Source organism: Equus przewalskii, chromosome 8 (genome assembly GCF_037783145.1).
Source record: "Equus przewalskii isolate Varuska chromosome 8, EquPr2, whole genome shotgun sequence".
Classification (NCBI taxonomy): Eukaryota; Metazoa; Chordata; class Mammalia; order Perissodactyla; family Equidae; genus Equus; species Equus przewalskii.
Window position 1 is genome coordinate 8,339,329 of NC_091838.1, and position 25,365 is coordinate 8,364,693.

The 25,365-nt window shown below is 37.6% G+C and overlaps 1 long non-coding RNA gene across 1 annotated transcript in view; it reads right to left on the reverse strand.

Annotated features, from left to right (window-relative positions):
* Positions 1-20,105: 20,105 nt before the first annotated feature.
* Positions 20,106-25,365, reverse strand: part of LOC139085018 (uncharacterized) — a 30,333-nt gene continuing 25,073 nt past the window's right edge. The window contains exon 5 of the long non-coding RNA XR_011542979.1: positions 20,106-22,386. This is a non-coding gene — a long non-coding RNA (uncharacterized lncRNA). The remainder of the gene's footprint in view (positions 22,387-25,365) is intronic.

Consider the following 25,365-nt stretch of genomic DNA (forward strand, 5'->3'; position numbering starts at 1 on the left):
TTATTTTTCTTTTTGGTCTAACTACAATGGCTTGGACCTCTACTACAATGTTGAATAGAAGTGGTAAAAGTGGACATTTTTGATTTGTTCATGATTTCAGGGAGAAAACCTTCAGTATTTCACTATTATATATGATATTAGAAGATTTGAGATAGTAAATTCAATTTTTTGATAGACATAGGGCTATTCAGATGTTCTATTTCTTCTTGCATGAAATTTTAAGATGTCTGTCCATTTCGTGTAAATTGTTCAAATTTTTTTCATAAAGTTGTTCGTGTTTTTGTTTACCCTTTTGATGTTTTTAAGATCTTTGGTGATAAGACCATTCTTACACTTGGTATCGCGGATTTTTTTTCCTCTTACATTTTTCCTTGTTTTTTCCTCTCTTTTTCCATTCATCTATTCAAAAACTGGCTTTTAGTATTATTAATTTCATCTATTCTCTATCATCTATCTTATTACATGTCTATATTCTATATCACGATTCAGTTCTGATCATTATTTTCTACTCTCTATTTACTTTGATTTATATTGCTCTTCTTTCTCTAGTACCTTAAGAGTGAACATTAGTTAATTTTACAGCTTTCTTTTCTAATATAAGCATTTAAAAAACTACATGTTTCCCTGTTAGCAGTGACTTAATTGTATCCAACAGATTTTTGCTGTGTTCTATTTTTAGTGTCATTAGCTGAAAATATTCAAATTTACTCTGTGATATGATCTTTAATTCATTAATTATTTAGAAGAGTGTTTTAAATTTTCCAGATAATTTAGGTTTTCCTAGGTAATTTTATTCTTATGGGTTTCTATTTAACTCCATTGTAGTTGAATTGTGTGCTCTGTATGATTTTGATCTCTCTGAATTTGTGAAGACTTGTTTATTGGTATAGCACATTTTCTATCTTGGTGAATTTCCACATGTGCTTGAAAAGGATGTGCATTCTACAATGGTTGGATTTATTGAAAGCTTGTTATGTGCCAGTCGTTTTGCTGATTTATTGTCTCCATTTCTTTATTTAAGACCTACCCCACACAATTTGATATTTAAAGAGGTTTGATAGGCAAATCACCTCTCACTATGGACATATTATTTTGTGCTAAATACATTTTAATTTTCTGCCTCTTTCCCCTATCACCCACCACATACTTGGACACTTTATGCTGTTGAGTGATTAATCCACACATTTAATCAATATGTACATAACAAAAAGCATTTTACTCTGCTTTGGTAGTAATGTCTCAATTTCAGTTTCCTCACTTACAAACAGGAATTCATTATATCTACCATGAGACGTTAAATGCCAAGTGCCTGCCACCATAACTGACACTTAATAAACACCCAATCCCTGATTCATTTTCTTTTCTTCTTAAAAAATTGGTCACAAACTCAACATTAAGAATGACCCTTTATGCTAACTCTATTGTGCAGTGAGGAGCGTGTTACTCAGAGACGGTTATGAATAGTAATCAATTGCATCAGGCCTCCAGAAGACGTAGTACGGAGCTTGTTATCGACTATTGTGTAGTAGCAACATTTTTCAAAGAGCATGTGCGAACTCTGATTCTATTCAGGTGATCCTCTAGGAAACTTTTCAGAAAAATAATCACCAAAACAGCTGCTTGTTAATCAGGTCCTGAATTTTAATGTTTTGGGTTAGATCGTCTTAAAATGCTTCCTACTTAGAAGATGAAAATACATCACATTTGATTTCCTTCCCGGTTTAGATTGTAATAGTACTAAATAAGAAATATATTTTTATGTGTAAACTATTTGGAAGGACAGAAGGAGACTGTTTCTCTTTTGGCCTTAGGCAAAGCCTGCCTTTATTCTAATCAGAAAGTATAATTTTACATGTAAAATTACACATGTAAGATGCTTCTGATGGCTAGTTATGACTTTCTGGCTATGCATCTGTGTGAAGAATAGGCACACTGTTATTTCTTTTTTCTTTCAATTTAATGGAAAATATTTAATTTAAATGGAAAATATTACCATGTATGTTATCCTCTTCATGACCTGGATATGCAGAAAGATACTTTCTTTAGGAAAACATGTGGAAGACAATGGCAATTTCACTTAGTAATTCAGTTAATCAGTTTTCGTACATTGCGGATTTTCTAACTGTAAGACAATGACTGAGATGAAGAGAAAGAGCGGCCGGTGTAGTAAGGCATGAACATTTCCTGGCAGAAAATCTGCCGTGGACAAATTGTCCAAAAATAATGTTTCCAAATGTGTGCCCAGGGCATAAGATATATACCTTTGTCTTCAAGTGCCTTGCTACTCGTTGGAGCATCTGCTTTATTTCCTCGTATATATTGACAGAAATGAGAACTGGCAAGCTTTTTCGGAGAGGATGAAATTGTGGTAGACCTTTATTGGGTTTGTTACTTGGCATTGGTGCACACAGGCCCCACGTTACATTTTGGTTCCAGGTAATGACCCCTCCCCCATTATCAACCCAAGTGTTTCAGATGAATTTGACTCTGTTTGAGAAACTGGCACAGGCTCTGACTGGTCTTATAAATTAGAGGGTTGCAAGCTCCTGGGTGCATAGCTGGTTCAAGAATGAGTATGTGGTAGACGGTAGTTAGGCTTTGGGTGGTGAAGATGATATAGTCTACACGGAAATCAAAATATAATGATGCACACCTGAAATTTATATAATGTTATAAACCAATGCTACCTCGATAGTAAACAAATAGAACGAACATGTGGCCCAAATAGATCCAAAGAGATAAAATGAGACTTTTACTGAAATTTTTTATGAACAGAATCTCATCTTTTCCTACTGGATACAAAATCTAAGAGAATGTAGATACTAAAGCCACCGCTGTCATTTGCTATAACACATAGCCCCATATTGCTGATGACAAAATATATGTAGAAACATTGTCTGAGTTCCAAATTCGACTTTGCATGGCCCACCGCTTGACTTTTCTGACACGTGAGCTAATCTACACATAACCTTGTTACTTAAGCCCACTTGGGCTAAAATCTCTATTACTTTCAATCTTATTACTTCAAAGAAGGGGCAGTGTCGGAAGTCACACTTCCCCACACTGCTCTGTCCCAAACAGAAGCTTTCTAGGATCTGCTTCTGCCCACAACAGGACAATTCTTGGGCACAATAGTCATACAAGATTATAGAGGCTCCTTTCCACAGTCAATGTAATTCAGTGTGGAAGTAAACTAATTGAGTCAGAGGCACAACACTGGATTTCTCTAGTGGTCTTGGCATTTTAAGTGCAGTAAAGACCCAACCATAGGACCCAATAATAAAAGAAAATCATGTTTCCTCATTCTGCTCTAGTCCTCTTGTCTCCATTCCTTTCCTCCTGAATATGTAACTTCACACACACGCAAACACTCTTCCAAGGGCAAATAATAATTCTCTGAGATAGCATAGTCTTTGTCTATATGAAGAAAAATACACATTTTTCTAAAAGCATCATCATGCACAAAGAGTTCCTTTGCCAAAATGGAAGGCTTTTTTTATGAGCAGGCAAAGCAATTTAGCCTTTCCTTGTCTCCAAATTTCCTTTCTAGACTACTTATGTGCCCATTAAATAAGCCCCAAGGACCCATTAAAATGTTTTTCCAAACAAAATTTTCTTGAAAAATGAATTCTTCTGTCCCACATGAATGAGGAAACAGTTGTGACTTTTTTCTCTTTCAGCAACTCTTTTTTGATTAGAATATAAACTGGGACAGTCATTTTGGAAGGATATCTGTCCGTGTTTTGTGAAATAACTATGTGTATGATCTGGGACTCAGCAATCGTACTTCTGGGTTAACATCCCAGAGAAACTCTGGCTCAGGACTCTAAGCGAGCATGTTTAGAGCTGTGCATCTGGGTGTTTCCTGGGAGAGGAAAGTGTGGAAGGCAGCCTAGGTGTCCATTAACAAGGCAATGACTGAATAAACTGTAGTGGAGTCAGGCATTATGGGATACGATGCAGTAATTATAGAGTATGGATATGTCTCGGAAACATGGTGCTTGCCAAAAAAAGGAGAAACAGAACAAAATCTACAGTCCATTTCTATCAATTAAAAAGCACAATCACAGAAAATATACCACATATTTTAAAAAGGTTAACACATATTTGAGGATACAGATGTAACATTCAAAGTGAGTGATTAATAGAAGGGGAGACAAATGGTATCTGGGTTTGGGAAAAAATTAAAAACAGGCGGTCATCCACTATCAGGTAAGAAGTATGATTAAATCAACTCTCTGCTACAGAAATTATAGCAACAACATAAAAATCACCCCCACTGACCTTTTGGACTATTGATTTCAAATGTAGTTTGTCTTAGAGAGGTTTATAAAAATATACTGTATTCCGGTAAAATACTTATGTAATAAGAATATGAGCTGCCTATATTTGAGAGTTCCCTCAGTTGTGGTTAAATGAGGAGATGAACGAAATGCAGAACAGGCAGTACTAATAGTTTTTCTGACATGTGCTTTTAGAAATCACTTACTGGGGTGAGTTACTTTGGGGACATAAAGACTTGCATATACCATTGCAGTTTAATATTTCACTAGGAACTACACATCTATTTATATGTAGAGATATCAATTGTACATGCACACACATAACTTCAGTTTCATACCCAACAAAAGGGAAAATGCTATAATGCTAACTTGTAACTTTTCACTTTATAATATATTATATAAATTTTTCACATTTAATTAACTGTTCTTCACAAGGTATTTGTAATGGCCTAGTATTCTATGGCATGACTATAACTAAAATTATTTACCCAATTTCTTCCTGTTGGATACTTAGACTTTTATAATATTTACTGTTGTAACCAATGCTTTGTATAGCATCACAGAAGACACAGAGTATTTTTTCTCAGGATATATTCCTAGAAGTAGGTTTGCTGAGCCAAAGGGCACATACACGTTGGCGATTTTAGGGGCAGGCCGTGAGTTAATAACAGAACCTGAAGCTGCCATACGAAAGCCTTAAACATTTCCAAGAATCTGTAAGCTTAAATTATTTTATATTTAATGGCAAGGCTAATGACACTTTTGTCCTGAGAATATTCACAGAAGTATGTTTCTAAGGATATAATAAAAATTATTCTAGAACAGTTTTAAACTAAAGATGAAAAGGAAGGACACCACAGTCAGAGACGCGGGTATGAATCCTGGCTCTGACACTGACCAGCTGCGTAAACTTGAACGATCTCTTAACTCATTTGTGTCTCAGTTGGCTCATCTACTAAGTGGAGACAGCAACAGTACCTGCCTCAGCGCTTGCTCTGATGTTTACGCATGTGTGCATGCGCGTTCGTGTCTGTGTGTATGCACACATGCTTACATTGATGCTTGGCACATAGTTATGGCCTAAAAGTGGCAGCTGTGATTGTGATGGTGGTGGTCGTTATTATTATTACGATAATAACTTTGACCCTTTCTAGTTCTCTATCGCATTGTCTGTTATCTACACAGCCACTCTGGAGGAGAAATAATTGGAAGAATGTCATGTCATCTCTAAGACACAAACACAAAACACATACACATGCACACACACCATGGAAAATTTAATTACTTTGATCCATCCTACACAACTGGACTCTGTTCTAATAGCATCCATTGCATTTCTCGAAACTTGCCTTTTGACAAACAGCTAAAGCCAAAGAGTAATGATCTGACAGCAGGTTGTAAGCTCTGTTGCTTTTCTGTAGCTTCTGAATCTGGCCCCCCCGTCTATCAGCTGATGAAAACTAACTGTAATTGCAAAGACAAAATTTAGTGCCTGGAGCTGTTTTGAATTTTAGTTATTTTAACAAACTCTGCCTTTTAATTCAGCTTCACGCCTCAGAGGCTCTAGCTTCCAATTTTCTAGTTAAAGATTCCAGCTCCAGAGATTTTTTTTTTTAACAATTTAGGATGCTTATTGTTCATTGTCTTTCTTTCTTTTTTTTTTTTTTCTTATCTCAATTCTTTCAAGTCTCCTTAAATAGGTACCAAATACTAAAGGTCTTTTCATTAAAATGAATAATTTGGTTTTACGAGGAATGAGAAACGGGATCGTTTAGTTTACATGCTGCATGCCTACCATATTCGATATAGACATCCAGAGGGATTCATGGACGTCTCCTGAGGGCTGCTGACTTCAGACCGTGCACAGTATAAGGTAGATTTTACATAGAATAAGACTTGTAGGTGGTATTTAAAAGTTAAAGAGCAGGGAAAGAAATGGCCTATGCTATTCCAATTTGAGAAAATCAACTATATGCCTTTTCCTACTGATTTTGAGACCAGCTGATAAAGAAACAGAGAATATGGACAGATGGAGATCAAAATGACAGCTTTAGTACTGATCCATCAACCTAAAGAGTGTAGCTTTAGGACTGCAGGCAAATGAAGCTCTGAATAGTCCATGCCTGTCGTACACCCCTGGTCCCAAGTACTGCCATCCTCAGAAAGTCCCAAAGGAATAGGGATGCAGCCTGCCTTTCATAGAAAACAGCTAAGGCTCTACCAGTAGATTCAACACCAGGACAGCAAGAGGGAGGGAAAAAGGAGAAGTGATGGGGGAAAAGAAGGAAAGTAAGTAAAGGTGGTGGGTGCATGCTTTGCATGAAAATCTAATTGAGATTTTGCACACACATCACCTTCCTGACAGACTTCCTTAAACCACTGATACTCGGCCCAGTGAGCTGGGTGCAGAGCGAAGGGAATTTATTTGCTGGCTCCTTCCTCACTCCTGCTTTTCACCGGGCAAAGTTTTCCCCAAGAGGCATTAATTCCCTCACACTTCCGTGTTGCAGTGTCTAGCCTTGGGGGCAGCTTCAGAATCTTTCTCAGACCTGCCCCTGGGGTTTTCTCCAGAACGTCCGAGTTCTGGCCTCCCCCTGCTTTAGCTGGGCAGTCTCTTAGGAAGCACTACTTTTAAAACAACCTGAACCTAACAGTCTGTCTGGGTTCTTCACCTTTGGCTGGCTGTCAGAGACCAGAGATCACTTCCCAGATGCAACCCTGGCACCACAGTTTGCTTTGTTTTCTCTGTGTGCATCAGGCACCAGTCGCTTAAATACAAGGAATACACACCAATCTTTCATGGGCTTCCATGGAAGCCCCACTCACTAGACTGAGGGTAAGAGGCAGTATTCCCTACCACACACCTGCAGGACTGAAGATTAACGCTACTCCCTCGCTAAACGAATTCACCTTAACGGGAGGGAGGTGATGTGGCGTTGTAGTTTTGACTTGCATTTCCCTGATGATTTGTGATGTTGAGCACCTTTTCATATATCTCTTGGTGATTTGTATGTCTTCAGGAAAAGATTTCCATGCAGGTCCTTTGCCCATTTTTTTATCAGGTTGTTTGGGGTTTTGTTGTTGCTGTTTGTTTGCTCTTAAGTTGTATGAGTTCCTTACGTGTTTTGGATAGTAACCCCTTATTAGATATCTGGCTTGTAAATATCTTCTCCCAATCCATAGATTGCATTTTTATTTTGTTGATTGTTTCCTTTACTGTGCAGAAACTTTTCAGTTTGAAATAATGCCAGTTGTTTATTTTTGCTTCTGTTGCCTGAGCTCTTGGTTTCATATCCAAAATACTGTTGCAAAGACCCACGTCAAGGAGCTTTATCTGTATGTTTTCTTTAGGAGTTTTATGGTTTAAGGTCTTAAGTTTAATGGCTATTGTAAAAAGATAAAAGATAACAAGTGTTGGCAAGGATGTGGAGAAAAGGAAACCCTTTTACATTGTTGGCCTTGCTTGTAGGAATGTAAATTGGTACAGCCATTGTGGAAAACAGTATAGAAGTTCCTCATAAACTAAAAATAGAGCTACCTATCTAGCAATCCCTCTTCTGGGTATATTCCCAAGGGAAATGAAATCAGTACCTTGAAGAGATTATCTGTACTGCTGTATTTATTGTTCACAATAACTAAGATATGGAAATAACCGAAGTGTTCATCAAATGGATAAAGAAATATTGATATACACACACACACACAATGGAATATTATTCAGTGTTATTCAGCCTTAAAAAGGAAATTTTGCCATTTTCAACAACATGGATGAACCTGGAGGATATTATACTAAGTGAAATAAGCCAGACTCAGAAAGAAAAAAATTCCTGCATGATATCACTTAAGAGCGGAATTTAAACCAGTCAAATGCATAGAAGCAGAGAGTAGAACAGTGATGACCAGGGTCGAGGAGGTGGGGGAAATGGGGAGATGTTGGTCAAAGTGCACAAAGTGATATAGGATGAGCGAGTGTAGAGATCTAATGTACAGCATGACGACTATAGTTAATAAGACTGTATTAAATACTGGAAATTTGCTAAGAGAGTAGATTTCAGGGGTTCTCATTACACACACACACACAAAACATTAGCTATGTGAGATGATATGCTAGTTAGCTTGATAGTAGTAGTAATTTCACTATGTGTGTATATATATATATCTCTATAGCAAATTGTCATGTCGTACACCTTAAATGTATATAATTTTTATCAACAAATTTTTAAAATAAAAATTAAAAAAAAGAAGTCCACCTTAGAAAACCCCTCTTTCTTTTACAACTCTTTTGACTCTTTTATATACTCTTTGCAACAAAGTCATTTTAGGACAGTGAAACTAGTTCTCTGATATTTCCTTTGAAAATCTGCCTCTTGGTCTGCCAGGAATCTCACTTTGGAATTTCACATCTTTTGAATCTTTGTGCCCCAGTCAAATGTTCTAATTTGACCTTCTGCTAAATCAGCGTACTATACTTTAGAGTATGAATCATGGAGCCAGCTGGCGCGTCTTCTAGCTGTGTAACTTGAGGCAAATAACTTATCATCTTGATGCCTCAATTCTGTCATTTATAAGACACGGATAATATTATAGTACGTGACATGATTAAGTGTGAATCAACCAAAGGTTTGATTTTAAAAATATCTCTACCAGTCGATGATGTTCTCTGAAATCTTCTGTCCCATAGTAAAGTTCCCAGAAAGAAACTGTATTGTAGAATGAAATTTCCCCTCCTCTTATAAAATAAAAGCCAAATAAACATGAATTGATAATTCTTGTCTTCCAATTTTTTTATGTCTCAGTCACAGCCAAGAGCATTTCTCTGGAAAGTCTGGATAGACTTTTGAGCAGCTGCAGCCAGGGAGTCCTTCACTAGAAGGTGTGTAGCTCCTTTAGCATCTTGAAAGTTGATACAACTCAAAGTCTATCATGTGCCAAAGTTGAAAATATTATTTGTTCAAGAAAACTTATTAAACTTCTCTAGCAGTAGCTTTTCCTAACGAAAACCAGTATTCCCACATTCCTACTATATTAGTGAAGATCACGAATGACCCACAGTGTGACAAGCCAGTGGTCAATCCCCAGTGCTCTCCCTATTTGGTTATCAGGGGCGCTTGACTCAGTTGATCACCTCTTCTTGAAACACCTTCGTTTGTCTTGGTTTTCCTCCTACCTCACTGGTCACTCCAACACAGTCTCCTGCGCTGCTTCCTTCTCTTCTCAACCTCTTAATTTTGAGAGTCCAGTGTTTGGTCCTTGCTTATTGTCTCTTCTTTACACACACTCACTCCCTTGGAGATCTCAGTCTGTCTTTAGATTTTATTTACAATCTGTTTGCTAACAAAGTCCAAATTTATATTTCTAGTTCAGACCTCTTTCCTGAGATCCACATTTATATCTCCAACTACCTGCTCAACAGCACCACTGGGATGTCTAATCCACCTCTGAAATTGAACTGGTCCAAATCCCTATGCCAGTGCCTCCTTCCACACCACCACCTCCCAGAAAAGCTTGACTCCTTCTACCATCTTTTGATCTCAGTTGTCAGCAACTGTATCCTTCCAATTGCTTAGGCAAAACCCTTAGGGTCTTCCACAAGTTCTCTTTTCTCTTGTAACCTACCTTCAATTAATTCAGAAGTTCTATTACCTCTCCCTTCAAAATATTTCCAGAATCTGCTCACTTCTCACAACTACCACCATCACCATCTCCTGGATTCCTGCAGTCACCTCCTGATCATTCTCCCTGTTTCCACTCTTACTGCCCTTATATTCTATTTTCAATTTAACAACCCGAGTGACCATTTAAAAATGTCAGATTATGTCCCTTCTCCACTTAAAGTTTCCAATAATATTACACATGCGCATACCCTATGCCCCAACAATTCCCTCCTAGGTACGTACCCAAGAGAAATGAATACACAGGACAATACAATATTCATAGTAGCTTTATTTATAATAGCCCCAAATTGGAAACATAAACTGGAGAATGGAGTTTTTAAAAATCATAGTATATTCATGCAATGGAGTAATATGCAGCAAAATAAGAATAATAATAATAAACTACTGATAAAGGTACTAATGTACAATCCCGTGTATATGAATTACAAAAGCACACAGAACTAATCAATGGTGATAATGAGAACAGTGGTTGCCTCTTTGGACGTGTTAGTATAGACTGGGAAGAACAGAGGAAAACTTTCTGGGGTGACAGTAACATTCTCTATCTTGATCGGGGTCGTGTTTATCCAAGTATACATATGGGTAAAAGTTCATTGAACCTAAAAGTTTTGCATTTCATTGTATATAATTTGTATCTCAGTAATTTTCTAAAGGAATTTAATTTTGCTGTCAAGTGCCTCTCTAAAAACCTTACAGTAACCCGAGCCTTTCTTTGATGTGTTAGAATGCTGACATTCTCCAAGCCTGTGCCCTCAAAGACCCTCAGAGATGCACTATTCACGTGCATTTTAAATAACCTGCATTTGGCTATTTTACACTATCCCAACAGTAGTAGCAAAAGGCTGTTTTCTCTTTGCAGAAAGAAAGACTTGCCCCGGTATGAGTGCCTTCGCCCACGTAGTAAAGAGTAAAGGGAAATAAAAGGCTGGAATTCGTTAGATTTTTCCCTACCATCACTTACAATTCCAAATCTTCCTCACACTTGAGATCTATGAGCGCGACCCCCTCTCTCGGCCTGCCGTTGTGCTTGAGGCACGGCCATACTTAGTAGAGCTTGCCCGGCAAAACTTTGTCTTATGTGGAAAGCTGTCTATGTAAAGTGACAGTCTCTCTGCAGAATAAGATTGACAAGAAAACCTCTTTCTAGTGGGAGGAAGTCTCTGTCCCCATCTACCACTAGATTCCTGTTTCAGGCTCTGCTCAGGTGCATCATGACCCCACATAGATTACTTCTTGCTAAACTCAGCTGCAATGATCTGTAGTTTCTAGTCACCTCAGGGGCGGACATATCTGCTAAACGGTAAGAGCTTCAGCACACGGTGCTTTATCCTTATTTGACCCTCACTGGGCCTCAATATGACGAAGGCTTAAGATGGAGGAGTGTGGAAGTCCTCGTCTCTCTGGTGTTCCCTGTGAAATAACTGTGTCTATAAGGAAAAACAAACAGCAAACGGAAAAGTCTCACATTATTAACGGCTTGGTAGTACATGATAGCACTCTACCTAACAAGGCAATTTTTCTCATTGTTATGAATTGTTGATACTATTTATATTATTGAGCACTTACTTGCTAAGTGATATGCAAAGTGGGGTATTCTTAACATCGATAATTGCCACATTTTATGAGTTGAGTATTGTCATTGTCCCTATTTTGCAAAAGAGAAAAGTGAAGTTTAGAGCAATTAAGGAATTCATTCCAACATCATTTGGCAAGTAAGTTCTCCAGTATGGGCTTTAAACTACAGCTATGGGTCTGAAACCCAGCCCTTCTGGCAGATGCTCGCTATTTGGAGTCCTACAATTTTAAAATCTTTGTAACTTTGATTTCCTAATATGTAAAATCTTCTGCCAGGTAATTGCAAGGCAGTTTGAGACGATACAGGTCAAGCGCCAAGCACTATGCTGAAACTGACACTTAGTAGGTACTCAAACAATGGCAGTTACCTTCTTAGTTTTCCTCTTGTTTTGTTTTTGAATAAAACAAAGAATGTACATGAATATGTACAGATTGTCATGTTCTAGAACTTCTAGCACATCTCCAGTTCTTCTTGATTTCAAAACAATGGTTCACTTACGAGACATGGATTAATTGAGAACCATATGAACGTACCAGTACTGTGTTTGTCACTGGCTGTATAATGAACTCACAATCCATTGTGTAAAATGGGACCGATAATAATGTTCTTGCAGTTTTTGGTTTTGTTAGTTTGTTTGTTTTTTCTTTACTGTTAAGATTAGCTATGGTTTCTTAGCTGAGTATTGGATATGTGAGAGATATTCCCTCAATAGTGTTTTCCTCTCCCATGTGAGACTATCCAAACAGTGTTTTATCCCTTACTTGTATATTTTCTTGCTACAACACAGCTAAAATAGCATTTTTCATTTTTCTTAATAGCTTTTCTCAAGCCAGAGCTTTAGCCTTCTTGACCTGTTCTTCAGGGTTTGTAATGTACTTTTATTTTGCTTTTATTTTTGGTTATATGACCATTACTATATAGTCCTAAAATAAAAGATCATGAAACAACTCTCTGTATAGGCATATTGCCTTATTTATCCCCTCTCATATTTCCTTTGTAATCTCATTTTAGAGCTTACTATTCTTTATGAACAGAGTTCTTTGTTTTTTGACTCATCCGCCATAGCTTATAGCTCTCATTCCTCTTAAATTTTAAATTGTATGCCCAGAACTACAGTATAAGACATGTGTCTGAATGTGCCTAGGCTGTTTAGAAACTAACATGACGTCTGACTTTTCCCCAAGGTTTCCATCACATCCGCATCATCTGTCAGTTCTTTTTTAAAATTTAGGATTAATGTCAAAGAAGTAAATTCCTTTTTGTTTCTTCTGCTCTTCAGTGAATAAAAGCTTATCAGAAAAAAAGAATAATTTATCAGGCACTTTTCGTCAAAACTAGATTCCCAAGAGATATTTATATGGTTGAAGTCCAACAACACTGCTAGGTCTTAGCCTTCTTATGCTTTGAAAAATAGCTTCTGGGAAGGAGTGTATGAATCTTTCATCTGACAGGCCCTTAACCAATTAATTCTATTGTGAAATGCACTTTCTAGGACTCTGAAAGGCTGGAGGCAGAGATAGTATTCAGTGACAACTGAGCAGTGAGGCGTTCTGCTTTCTCCCTTGGAATAGGACATGATTTTACTAAGGCTGAGCTTGGCTCAAGAACCAGGTGAATGCTTCTTCTGAAGGCATAAACTATTTGTTTAAATTCTTCCTGAATGGAGGTAAAATCTTTGACTATAAAAAGGCTGAGGCACAATGAAACTAAAGCTTCTCAGATGTAGTAGGTCTCTTTCCTGGGCAGATACCAATATCTCAGTAGCATCTTGACACTAGGAACTCTAAGTGACAAATGCAGGTAAGTCAACATATACAATATCTGCTCCTGTGATGTGTGCATCCTTCACTCCTGGTAAAATATATCAGAAATTGTTTTTATTAAATAAAATAGAAACTCTCTTTCATTGCTCTTGTATGAATGTGTGTGAGTATGCGTACACACACATACACGGGCATGTCTTTTGCTACCAATAAATAACTCACCTAAAATGCTGCAGTTGGTAACAGAAGTGAAATTGGCAAGAAGACCCTCCCACCCTCCATCACTGTGGTTTAGTATGGAAAGATGTTTAGGAAGTTGCAGGGAGAAGCAGTGATCTTCGCACGCTAGAGTGGGGAGCAGATAGTCTGTGGGGTGAAATCTTTAGGTTGTTGAGGAAAGTTTTTGCTGTAAAGTTAAATCTGCAGAATGCATCCACAGCTGCTTATCTCTAACCCATCACGTCCAATAAATGGAACGCGGAGTTGAAGGCAAGATGGCCCAAAGCGTAGTTCCTTGTATCCTCTTGTCCATGACAGTCAAGGGAAATGAAAGTCAAAGTGAGAAGTAGTCTAATGTGGCCCAAGTGTCTAAACTACCCTAATGGCTGGGATGGTGATATAGAGTATGATAGCTGTCCCAAGGACCCCACTCATGTCAGAAGCCCAATGCAAGCTGGATTTTGGGGAAACTGTATCCCACACTATTGATTAAAGCCTAGCCACCAAGTCAGCCGGACAAGGATGGACTAATTTTCATAACTCTGCTGATTAAGGTGGTTTTGTAGAATGTAAAGTTCAGATTATGGATATGGCATATTGTAATTCACATAAAGGCTTGAAGTTCTTCCCTAAAGTTTTCTATGGCTATAACTGTAGGAAATTCCTTTACTATCTTTATAAGAAAACCCCTAAATTATACCATTAACTGGATTGGTATGGGGAGATAGGTGAATGTAATATGAACATGACATTGCAGCTGAACTATGATATAATCTAATTGAATGTTTTCCATTCAAGAGTTTTTCTTGTGAATCAACATTTCAAACATTACATAAGCATATAGAAAATATTTTATGTAAATTGTCTGTGTTTGGCTTTTCAAAATGTAGTATTAGGCATACTTTTAGAATAATTTTCGATATGACTTTAGTTATAAATTTTGACATTCAGAATTGCCCTTTGGAAATTTGAATAGAAAATACTGAGATAATAAATATTTATCTATCTTTATTTAAAGTCTTTAGGAAATTAGAGCTCAATATTAAAGATATTTATGTTAAAAGTTAATAATGATTCTAGTGCCCATGAAAATAGTTAAAGAATTTTAGGCAAATCCTCCTGAGCCTTTCTTTGTCTGTTTCCTTGCCTGTAGTTCAGATTCTGTCTGAAACACAAGGCGTTCTATTCCTGCATATATCACACTTTGGTTTCACATGAAGAGAACTTACTTTTCTTTGTATAATTGATGCTTGAAAAAGGTAGTAACCTCCCCACGTTTGCCTGGGATAGTCTTACTTTATGATGTCTGTTCTTCCAGAATCACTATTAACAAAACCCTCTCTCACTTTCATAATGTCTCAGTTTGAACAATAAAATGTATGACTGCTCTATGCATCAGTCATATCAAGAGGAGTCATCTAGATCTTTTTCTTTTTTGAAGAAGAAGATTAACCCTGAGCTAACATCTGCCACAAATCCTCCTCTTTTTGCTGAGGAAGACTGGCCCTGAGCTAACACCTGTGCCCATCTTCCTATGCTTTATATGTGGGATGCCTGCCACAGCATGACTTGACAAGCAAAGCACAGGTCCACACCCAGGATCCGAACTGGTGAACCTTGGGCCACCAAAGAGAAACGTGTGAGCTTAACCCCTGTACCACGCGGCTGGCCCCTAGACTTTTTTCTTACTCCAGGATGCTTGATCCAAAAGTTTCAATCAAAAAAGAAAAGAGAGACATAAATTTGGAGAAAATATTTAAATGTATCACAAGTTTGATACATGAATTTATAGCATGTTATTCCCAAAATTAGTGGGAAAGGGTATGATATATTTACAGAGACTCATATTAAAGCCATGCTAAAAAATGTTATTCAAAATAGAGTAAAGTGAAAAATCTCAACACAAACTCATGGCCTATTACAAAAAAAGATAATATTTTTGCGCTTTCTCACTAAAGTAGTTAGACCCTTCTGTCATCCTGCTTTTCACCAGTGATTATGAGAAGCAACATAATCTTCACTATGATCACTCTATTCACCCATATTTTGGTGTCTAAATCTGTCCTTTGGCGGACAACTCATTCTAAATTTGTGAAATAAAAAAGTAAGGTGGGTCCAGAATATTTTCTTGGGTGGAAGCAAAGCTTTCTGAGCATGATGCTAAAGGAGCCAATTCTGAGTTAAACGGTTTACATTCTGAACAACAATAACAACAAATATGGTTACCATCGAGCGAAACAAGCTTGATCTATAAAGGCTATAAATATTTAACGATGCTTGAGAGGGACCAATTATATAAAATGTGGGAGAGAAAAGTCATGCATACTAACAATAGCCAGTTGCTTACTGGATTATCAAAGAGAGCTGTGTGTAGCGGGTGGTGCCTGGATGTGTGACCATCATGAGAGTCAGCAAGCCGACTGGAGTGAGTTTTGATCACAGTCCTTAACAAGGACCACCGAGATACAGAGGTATCAGGTCAGGTTACTGTGGTTCACTGCAGAGAAGTGGGCTTCCTAGGAGCTGGACAGCTGAAATAAAGACATTAGTGGAGGTTTCCGGGAGCAAAGTCTCCCTTATTCCTTTATATAGAAAAAAGGGGTGGTGCAATTAACGCTGTTTGACTCAAGAAAGGCTCTATCAGATTTCTGCAATATTTTCAACTAAGGCTTATTTGATTATTTGAGGCTAAGTTGATTATTTGAATTCTTCCTGAAAGTGAAGTATAAAAGGATTGTGGCTTAGCAAAAAAAAATGAGATTTTCAGGAGTGGCAAGACTTCGCTTTCCAAAGACAGTGCACTGTCTTCTGAGTGACCCCCTATAATGAACTCTGCAGCCAGGGCGAACTGACTGAGATGGACTGCTTTCATCCTGCTCTGAGGGACCCCAGGCTGTCCAGTCATTTTCAGCATATTTGACCAAATAAATAGGAATTTTAGTGCGATTTTGGAGTGACTGCTCTTGTGGTCTCTTCTGAGGAAGAATAGCTTACCTGAAAGGGTAAACATTTTTCTCTCTCTTCTTAACCTTGTATAAATAATCTCCATCAAGATATCATGATTTAATCTACATTGTCATCTTTTTTCCATTTACTGTACCTAAAAGTTTCTTATTACATTAAGATTAGATTAAGTTACAGCTTATTTTTTTTTCACTTCTTCATTACTGGGACATTTATCCTCAAAACCATTTATATGTACAATTAAACGATCTGTCTGTCAGAACAGTAGTGCCATTTTTAGAGTAATAATTTATAGTGAATTAGCTTTTAAAAAGCATTTAATTTTCATTTCAATTAGGTACATTATAGTTTTTCTGCACATTATTTTTTCCCCTATATTAACGGGCCCATTCTGTCACATTATAGATCTTTCTTGTATAATTTCTAAAATAGGATCCAGGTTTGAGGGTCTGGCTATTTAACTCTGAAACAAAATTACTCATCTTTCTAAAGCTAAGAAAATTGGCTGCTGTAATTATCTAATAAGACAAAAGAAAGGTATGGTATTAATTTCCAGATTCAATCATAAATCATTGCTTAAAGAAGTATTTAGAAGGTGAAACAGATTTATCTAATGCTCAGTCATGTCATTTTCCAGCAGATAGATCTTCGCATTTTAATTTCCAAGCAGAGTTTCTTTCTCCCAAATTAAACTCCACCTTTGGACAGATGGGTCTTTGCCCTGGAGCACAATTGATCACAGCAAATGCTCAGTAGAGGAGTCATGTTGTAAATCAAAGTGTTTATTACCTTACTCAGATAACGGGCATGGTACTCAACTGAATTCATGATACTCTTAGCTTCAGTTTCAGACTTTCACCATCTTATTAATAGAAATTATTTCATTCTCTATTAGCTGTATAACATAAACTTTGCAGATAGCTTCAAAAGTGTAAATATTTGTTGCCTTTTTTAATACACATTATGATGGAGCATCTTGAGGCAAGAAAATTTCATAAGTTGCTATAGGTGACCCAGTCACAACAACGATATTTGATTATAACAATTTATTTCATTAAAAACTATTGTTTTCTTTTGCGTAGATACAGATGAAACTTTATCTTACATTCTTGTGTGTAACAGATTAGCAATTCTATTCCTTTTCTGCCTTCTGTTTGCACTTTCATTTTCAAGGCCTAATTATGTGTTTAGTAAAGGCTTTCCACCAATATAAGTGAAGAGTATATGACTTTTTAATCATAATACCTAGGATAAAATAGTTTACAATAATATAAAAATGAGACGTAGGTGTGTAAGTTTGCTACTTATTCTCCTGCGTTGGGATCAGTCAAGATATTTAACTTGAGATATGCATAAATTCACCATTAAATAAAATTAGCTTATTATTATTTATTTTTGCTGTCTTTTAAAAAAATTATGCCTTCTTTTTTTTTTGGAGTAAGATTAGCTCTGAGCTAACATCTGCTGCCAATCCTCCTCTTTTTGCTGAGGAAGACTGGCCCTGAGCTAACATCCATGCCCACCTTCCTCTACTTTATATGTGGGACGCCTACCACAGCATGGCTTTTGCCAAGTGGTGCCATGTCCACACCCGGGATCCGAACCAGCGAACCCCGGGCCACCGAAACGGAACATGCAAACTTAACCGTTGAGCCACTGGGCTGGCCCCCCTAAATTATTCCTTTTTAACGTCAAGAACAAATATCATTTATTTTATTTTCCTTTTCAGTCTCCTCACAATGCCTAGCATCTATATCCGTAAGTATGACTGATGCAATTATAAAGCATAGATGTGAACAGTTGTTTAAAAGTGTAGGACACGTGTCATTTCAAAAAGCACGATTAAACCTAGCTGCCCTGCAGATGTCTCACTCGACTCCTGATATTTGATGCAAATGCTCTGAGTGAAGACAAATACCCAGAGTACACCCACAGGAGGCTCCCTCTTCATAGTCTCTAACAGGAAACAGAGACTTTTAATTAGATACGGAATTTTTTTTAGCTAAAAAGACAAAATAGTCTTCCTGAGATGAAGCTAAATGATATAATCTTATCAATCACCGAAATTTTTAGTGGTTGTGTGTCTAATACAAAGACAACCATCAGCTTTTTAGTCTACTTAAACTTTTATTTAAATCCAAGAAAAAAACCCATAAAACTTTGGAAAAATATTATGTTATCTATCTATTTCTATATAACGTAAATAAATATTTTCTTTGATCTGTAAGCTGCCTTAAAATTGGCAATTAAAATGATGAAACAGGAAAAGGATATGAATGGATAATTCACCAAAGATATAAAATTACCCACAAAATAAATGAGAAAATATTTCATATGCAGATAAATAAGTAGGCAGAAATCAAAGTATAGATGATTTTTTAAACTACTAGATCTTTGTGGCCTTTTTTTTTTTTGTCATTTAGTCATATTGACCCAGCAAAGTGTGTTCAGTCAACCAAAATTCATACAGTTGATGAGTATGCAAATTTGTACAAATCTTTTTTTTTCTCTTTTTCTCCCCAAATCCCCCCAGTACATACTTGTATATTCTAGTTGTGGGTCCTTCTAGTTGTGGCATGTGGGACGCTGCCTCAGCATGGCCTGATGGGCTGTGCCATGTCTGTGCCCAGGATCTGAACCAGCGAACCCTGGGCCAGTGAAGTGGAGTGTGCAAACTTAACCAGTCCGCCACGGGGCCAGCCCCCTGTACAAACTTTTGAAGGGAAATTTGCGATTTTACATAAAAACTTTTAAAGTTTTGTATATGGTTTGTAAAACAATTTTCACATTTAGTGATTTATCTTTAAAATTTAATTAGGGATATTTGCAAAGTTGTAACTACAAGGATGTCCTTAAAGTATTGGAAGCATTTTAAATAGCCTAAAAGTGGAGAGTGGTTAATTACATTATTATGTATCTAATCTACAGCTAATAAAACAGTGCAATAGAAGTATATGTAATATTAGTGTAAATATTCATGATATAAAATAAAATATTGGGGGGTCCCCCCAGTGGCGCAGCAGTTAGGTTTGCAGGTTCCACTTTGGTGGCCCAGAGTTTGCTGGTTGGATCATGAGTGCAGACATGGTACTGCTTGTCAGGCCATGCTGTGGCAGGCGTCCTATGTATAAAGTAGAGGAAGATGGGCACAGATGTTAGCTCAGGGCCAGTCTTCCTCAGCAAAAAGAGGAGGATTGGCAGCAGATGTTAGTTCAGGGCTAATCTTCCTCAAAAAAATAAAAAAATAAATAAAATAAAATAAAATATTGTTACTAGCCATTATATTATATCATTCCATTTTTATATAATGAAAACTCCTGTCTCGGTCTCCATTTTTAACTAGACACACACACACATGCACACACCCCTGACAGGACTTAATCTAAAATGTTAATAGTGACAACATTATTGAGTCATTATAAATAGCGATTTTGATTTCCTTTTTTTTGCTCATTTATATTTTCTAAAATTTCTTTATTATTTATCTATGTCATAGGATAATATTTTGAGACATTAAAAAGATGCTTCCTGTAAAATTTCCTTGTTATCAGTTATCCACCCCCACCATTCATACATCAATAACTTTTTCTATAGACTAACATCAGAGAAGAACAAAAGCAATGAGTTAAACATTCTGAATGCACTTTTAAAAACTGATGGCGGAAACAATAAAGCAAAGCTTTCATTTTCAAGATCCAGGCTTTACTGAGAAAGAAAACACAAAACAAAAGAAAAAACAACACCCAGAAAAACAGTTTATGTATTCCCAAAGACTAGAGGATCTTGTGGTTAGATCAATTTAAAAACGGCTCCAATTCTGCATTCTTCCCTCTATACGTGCTCTTTTCATTGAGACGTTGCAGCTTCTTCCATCAAGAGGCCATCTTTGTGACTTGCTTTGGCCAAGAGAATGCAGCAGAAGTGGCATATGAGAATTCTGAACCTTCGCCTCAAGAGGCCACACGTACTTATCTCTCTTGGACTCCTGTTTCTTCCATACAACAAGCCAGGTTAGCCTCCTAGAGGATGAGAGATTACCTAGAGCAGGGTGAAGTCATCACGGACGGCTGGTCTGCTGCTGACCCACCAGTTGATCACGGATGCATGAACAAGCCCAGTCTAAATCAGCTAAGTCAAAACTGGAAAAAAAATTAGCTGAGCCACACCCTGACTGGCAGAAGCCACCATGGACCCATAGTCAAAAACAAACGTGTTTTGTCTTGTGTTACTGATGTTTTGCTCTTGTTTATTATGTAGCACTATATTGACAATAGTTAACCAATATAAATTTAGAGCATTAAATTTATAATATATGTTATAGAGTAAAGAAGAACATAAGGCATGCGACCATGAGTTTTCACAGTATTGAGGTAATTACATGGTACTAGGAAGATCTAGAACATATAATTAGACCTTAAATGCTAGCAGGTACCAGGAGTTGACCAAGACCAAGGAAACTAGGTGAAACACTCTAGATAGGTTTAAGACAGAAACCAAGAACCACAGACACTTGTATCTTGCTACCTAGAGAGTGGTCCAGCTAGACTAAAAGCTTCTTAGAGAAGCCTCTTATCTAACATAGTGCTTGAGTGGTAGAATAGTAAAGTCTGCCACAGAACAGCTTCCCAGTGTCCTACTCATCCCAGATTAGTACAGAAGAGCATCCAAAATGTTCTCATTGTCCATTGAGAGGGATACTGGTATGGCCAAGATAGTGGGCCAGAGCTCAAAGGAGCCTACAGGGTGAACCCCATAACCAAGGCTGTGTCAGTCAGGTCCAACTAGGTTATGCTGAGTAACAAATAATCCCCAAAGCTCTGCAGCTTAAAACAGTAAGATTTAATTCTCGCGAATCAGGTCCCTTGCAGTGTGAAGAGGGGCTGGGAGGAGGGAGTCTGTTCATTGTAGTTACTCAGGGAACTAGAATGATGTTTGCTCCCAGGTGTTATGACTCTTCTTTGTCAACACATGCATTTATGACTTCTGGATCACGACAAAGAAAGTGGTTAAACAAGTGCCAACCAGGAAACGTTTCCACCCAGAAGGGACGTGCAGCATTTTTCCCTTTATTTGTCTGAATTTGGAGCAGAAGGAAAAGAAACATGGTGATATATGGTGAAAGAGAGAAAAGGCAGAACATCTGGAAATAGAGATATAATCTACCATGGCAGGAAGGGGCAGATAGATTCAGGTTCCACAGGACCAGAAGTTAGTAGTGTAAGTTTAGGGGCTCTCTTTTAAATAAAAAGCATACAAAATATTTTAATTAATTGCATACCTTCTACACATCTATAACGCTTTTCCCCTTTATTTTTGGCTACATATGCTTATTTGATAACAATTTTATAGTATCTTCTACAGGGAAAATAAAAAGATAATTTAGTCGTCTCGCATGACTGAAAATTTATTTTTATTGATAGTTTAGAATAATTTAATTAAGGTTGGCTTGTCATTCATGTAAAAATATCCTGTAATTTTTTTGGACTGTTGTCAAATGTAGGAAAACCTGTTATCAAATTTATTTGGTGTTGTAATGCCATTTGGCACAATGTATGACAAAGGGAGAGTCAAGCGTATGTCACTATAAACTAATACAGGCCTTGAAGCTTAAATTTCGTTGGCTTCACAGTCAATACTTCACTAATGGTGAGAAAATGTGTTCCTGCAAGAACTCAGACATCAAGGGGATTCAGCTATTGACGACCAACTGTAATGTCTCACAGAGGTCATGACAGCAATTATGGTCACCAGCAGAAGATGTCAGAGCATTATACTGAAAGTCAAGTTTAGACAAGCTGAAGGTCACCGTTGGACAAGGAAGCCAGTGTGCAACATTCAAGAACAGAACGACCAGATGCAACCTCAGATGATAGCATGCAGACTCAGTGTCCACTGCCTTTGATTACCTGCAGGAGAGCAAAACAGAAGGGGTGACAGGGTGGGCATAATCTTGAATAGCCCAGATCTGAATCCTCAGTTGATCCAATTTAAACCAGAAATGAATAAGATACTTCAAATTACAAAGTCCAAGGTTTCTATCATTAGTAAAGGGAAGGCTGCCAACCTAAGATCGGTTCTGGAGATTTAAATAAAGTAATATTTTTGTAATTTCAAGTTGTTGTCTTAATTTTTAATCCACTGTTTTATCAGGTAGTAATTTAGAAAAGAATGGTTGAAAGCTATCTTTGGTTTGTTATCACTTTTTTTATTGAAGAGAGACAGATATAAAGAGAAAATATTATAATATCAAGTTTTTAGATAATGAAGACAGGAAAAATAAAATTGCAGGATAGAAACAGAGGCTTTGAAAATCCGGAGTCCCCACTCCGAACTGTGAAGAACACAGAGTAGAAGCCAGGAGGTGAGAATCATTCTTGCTCAGAATTGAGTCGTGGGATTCCTCTGGGGGTCATTACCTCAGCTGTGGCCCAGTTAACTAGCTGCCTTTTGAAGGGAACTATAGCTCAGGGCCTCTGGTTCACTCTAGAATGCTGACATTCGGAGCTTTTAAAGAAGTGCTTTGCAATCTTTTTCACAGCCTGCTGCAGATAAAAACTACATCATATGGACCAGTGAGCGAACCTGGAGAAGTACGAGACCTGGCAAAACGTCTCTTACAGGTTCCTTATGTTTATAATTATGAGATCAATGAAATCACAGCACAAGGGAACATATTAAATATTAAATTTGTGTGATTCCAAAAATTCTTTTCGGAAATTCTAATGAGAAACTCGAAGTTTCATCCGCAAACAACGTTCCTGATGAGCAACATCTAACGATGATCTTTTTAAATGTTCGATGGTCACCATCAATGCCAAACACTGTCTCCATAAATAGGTGATGAAAATCCTAAATCATTTTTTACAACTCTTTAAAATTTTACTATGATTAAAATTATATTTAAGCAATTTAATACTCTTCTTCTTTAAAAAAATTGATCAATGTAATTGTGATGTTTCCTGGGAACATACGAATACATTTTCAGTCAAGTTGAATTTTTCGTATTAAGTGTTTCAAAAGAAAGATGAAACCATCAATTGCACAAAGTGCATGCAATTTTAGAGCAGTCACTGTGCAGCTAGCACAGGCTCCTCTAAAAGGGGACATCAGACACATCAGAGTATCAGACGCGTGAAAAGATGAGAGTCCAGAGCCTGCGAGGAACTCCTGCCGTTCCTTCTCATCCTGTCTTCCTGCTCCACCCTGGTCTGAATGGCCACCCCTGTGTGCTCCTTCCACAGCTCCACGGGCCCTTTGTCCCCTCAAGCAATGACATTCCCTACACTGTTTACTGTGGCAGATGACCAGCCTGTGAAGTACTGCCTGGATAGGCACAGCCCATCCGGGTGGACCAGCCAAGGGCTGGTGGTTCTGAGGCAGTTATTGATGTAAGTTCCTTGGGAAATACCATCGGACCCTGCTCTGGTCAGGCAGCTTTCATGAGCCACAGATAAGGCTGTTGGGGCTACAGTCAGCCAGCCTTGGGGTTCTGGCAGTGGGGACCCCGCTATCCTGAAAACACTCTATAGAGAATCTCTAAAATGACTCGTTATACTTTGTAAAATTAATTACTGTGAAAGTATTCCTAATATCATGAAAAGCCAATTATACATCTTGTTCCTAGAAGCAGCTGACAATTAAGGTAATTATTTAATTGGTATGTGCGCGAGCCTTTCTCTACCTAAATGTGTGCCAAACACAGAGGAAACAAGAAATGTGAAATATGCTAAGAAGTTCATTTGGAATGCACCTTTTAAATTGATATCCCTTTTAAATCTAAAGTAGTCCCGCCTGACAATTTGGTTCCACTTTACTAGTCAGTATTTAGAAAACATTATGCTAGGCACAGTGAAGAGCAATAAAAGGAAAAGAGAAATATATGGTTCTCCCTTTCAACTCTCAACCAATTAATGAAGGAAAACAAATGGAGGTAAACAGACTAGTACAGGATGGAAACGTGGGCAGGCTTGAGGGGTGCTACCATCGCTAGCCCCCAACTGCCCCACCTCTGAGTTTCTCTGTTTTCTCCATCTCCATCCCCAGGAGCAGGAGCAGGCCAGCACCAGGAAAGACCCCACCCACCTGGGAGGAACTGTGAAGAATTTGAATGAGCCTTACAAAACCTTTGCTCTTGAAACACCTGAGCTCCACCTGAGCTGGAAATTCACAGCATGATATTAAGATAAAAAATTAGGAGCAGCACTATAATTCTTTTCCAGCCCATGACATGTTCAGAATGAAGCAGGTATTTAATGATATCTATAGAGATGAATCAAGTTTTCTAACAGAAAAAAACTCCAAGTGAGAGCATGAAAACATTAATTATACAACATAAGTGTCTCCAATATTGCTTCTGCTTGCACTGGAAAGAAAAAAAGCCATTATATATCATTCAAGTGAAGGGACTTTGTGTGTCTATTATAAGACTATATTCTATTTTCAGTCCCAAAATTGCCTATTTTATGAAAAATGGAGACTGGGGTCAGATCATTTAATGAGTATGTATTTAATGTATCCTGTGAAATGATTGCTTTAAGCGTTAACAGGTGTTTCTGAGCAAGTGTGAAGTAATGCTTGGTTCTACCTTTTCTCCTGGCTCCATTGCATATCTTCTCCATCTACTCACTTTTGTTCTGTTCCATGTACTGTCTGTCTGTTTCTCTCTATACATATACATATACACGTATGTACGTACACACACACACACACTCACTCACTCTCACCCAGGTGACTTTAAGATAAAACACAGCTCATGGAGCTGCCATCATTTCCAGCTTCTCAAATTAATACATTCTTCTCAAGCTTCTTAAAACAAGGTGGCTGACACTGTGGGGAAAATTCCAAGGACTCCTGAAAGGAGTGGGACCTGGTTGAGCCACTGGGTG